We start from the raw sequence: 2,683 nt of genomic DNA, 5'->3' as shown, positions 1-2,683 counted from the left end.
ATGAATTTTGGTCCCAATTGAAGTCGGTTAAGGCGTGTCGCACAGGGATCAAACTTCAGATTACCCCTTGGAAGACGTCTTAACCGTCTCCAATCGGGACCCAAAATGGATATGCGATATCTGTGATCGTGGTATTACCGATTGTGGGGGTGAGACTGGTAAAAATTGTTCATTTGATTTTTTTAGGGACCACCCTCATGTACACATGAGATAAAATTTAAAATATGTAGTTATTTGTAGCACGTAATTGGATTTTAATGAGATTTAAAGCGCACACCTACACACATACATGCGTACATACATGTGGAAGTCATTAAATTTTACTATCCTTTAGCCTGAAAACTTTATTAAGATTAATTTTGAAATGAGTTAAGCTGAAAGGTTTCATAATTTATGGCATATTGTGCATTTTTACTTTGAGTGTATAATTAGGATGTAAAATAATTCCGGAGAAAACAGTGTGGTATTCATCATAAGTCTACAGTGCGCAAATGATTAAACACCTTTATTTTTTTAAATTTTGTTGTCTTTATTATTATGGAATTTGGGCGTTAGAGGCCAAAAACGAATAGACCAAATTTTGGTAGCTTCAACTGGCGTTAGGCGCATTCCGGACAAGGCATTTTGCCTTGATCAAAACACATGGTAGAAAATGAACTTTTTTGTGATAAAATCCAATGTTTCGAGAAATGACAAAAACTGGCGAAATTTAACATTTATCCTTTAAAAGTATTTTAAAACTTTTGAGAGAGAGAGTTTAGGATGAAAATTATCGTTGAATACAAAAATTCCTTTGATTTCCCGTTTTAACTCGAAATCAGTATGATGAAATTAAAACAAAAAATGAACATAAATTTTGGCTGACATTTTAATTTTTTTTAGTTATTACATGCTGTATTCATGTAAAAAAAAATCAAAAACTCTAAAAAGGTAAAATTATTCTTATATTCAAAGAGACCTTCAAAAATAGCATGTAATGCACATAAAGAAATTTTTAAATGTTTTTTTTTTTGGCTCTTGTGACCATGGAAATGGAAGTTTTTTTTTTTAATTTCTTATATTTTTTTTGTATTATGGCGCGGGCCCCTAAGCTAGCGCCTATGTAGCCTATGCTTGAATCCGGTCCTGAACTACCATCGCTCCGGCACTCTTGAAGTCCAGAAACCAGAAAACCGCACTAGGTTAGATTAGGTAAAATGAGGTACAATGATTAGATTAAATTAGGCTAAACTTTGGTTTGGTTCTGATTTGATTTGGATTTGGCTTTCGTATAGTTTGGCTTGATTTCAGTTGGATTTGATTTAGGTTTTGGTTTGCTCTGGTTTAGTTTTGAGTGAAAGTTTGGATTTAGGTTTTATTTGGTTTCGTTTTGCTTACTTTTCTTTTGCACCGGTTTAGTTTGGTTTGCATTGAAGTGGTTTGGTTAGAATTAGGGACCGTAATAGTTACAACTTTTATTAAAAAAATCGATCTTTAACAATTATTTTTTTACTTTTATTAAATTACTCCTTAAATAACCGTTATTTCTGACTTTTATTTTATAAATCCAAAATAACAATTATTTTTTAATTTTGTTTAAATAATCTGCAAATAACAGTTTTTTTTATTTTTATATTATATGCCTTAGATTACAGTTACCGAAGACTTTTATTTATAAAAGTCATAAATAAAAATCAGTCACTGACCTTTATTTTTTAAATAATACTTATAAAAGTCATTTGTATAAGTCGTAGTAAACTTTTGTGTCCCAACACCTTCTTAACTTCGAAAAACATTAATGACTTTTGTACGAATGATTTAAAAAATAAAAGTCGGTGACTGATTTTTATTGATGACTTCTAAAAGTAAAAGTCACTGAATAAATAAAAGCCTTCAATAACTGTTATCTGAGGCATATAATATAAAAATCAAAAATAATTGTTATTTTGGATTTATAACACAAAAATCAAAATTAATTGTCATATTTTTTGATTTTGCATAAAAATTGCAAATAAAAATTTATTTTCAAATTTAAATATTTTCAAATTTAAGAAATCGATTGATATGTATCACTTAGTAGTAGAACATTTGCTGCATAGTGAATTTTTCCGTAACAATTTTCGTAATTAACTGTTATGTTCGGTCCCTGGTTAGAATACATGGATTAAGTAATGCCGTAGTTGGCAGAGTTGACAATAAAGCGGTTATTTTTCTTACACAATTATGGTCCCGATGGGGTACAAATTAGTATAAGAATCAGCCTTTTCATTTTAAACAAGATCGCATAAATTTATTTGTCTTCCTTGAGGTAGGTGGTGTTTGAGTATACATCATCGAAACAGATTCCCAAGACTTTTGAGTTCTACTCAGCTCTTTACACTGAAAAGCGGTGACGCCAGAATAAGCGAACTTTGTAGTCTAAAACATAAATTTACGAGGAACTAAAAAAAGGAACAGTCCAGCGCCTTCGTCTTGGTCTGCAGGCTGTATCGGAGATACACCCGCTAAATTTAAACGTAGAATACGTGGTATGGTTAAGAGCATATCCAAGTCAAAAACGAAAGCACAAACTAAGAAAAAAATATCGATAACAAAAGCGATAATAAAATCGATAACAAAATCGATAAAAATATCGATAACAAAATCGTTAACTAAATCGATTACAAAATCGATAAAAAATCGATTACAAAATCTATCGAAAAAT

General features: G+C 30.6%; 1 long non-coding RNA gene across 1 annotated transcript in view; it reads left to right on the top strand.

Annotated features, from left to right (window-relative positions):
* LOC118747761 overlaps positions 1-2,683 on the top strand; it is a 117,134-nt gene that overhangs the window by 113,911 nt on the left and 540 nt on the right. The window lies entirely within an intron of this gene.

Source organism: Rhagoletis pomonella, unplaced genomic scaffold (genome assembly GCF_013731165.1).
Source record: "Rhagoletis pomonella isolate Grant_MI unplaced genomic scaffold, Rhpom_1.0 Rhpom_scaffold_00012, whole genome shotgun sequence".
Classification (NCBI taxonomy): Eukaryota; Metazoa; Arthropoda; class Insecta; order Diptera; family Tephritidae; genus Rhagoletis; species Rhagoletis pomonella.
Note: the sequence above shows the minus strand (reverse complement) of the source record. Positions and strands in the feature narration are given on the sequence as shown.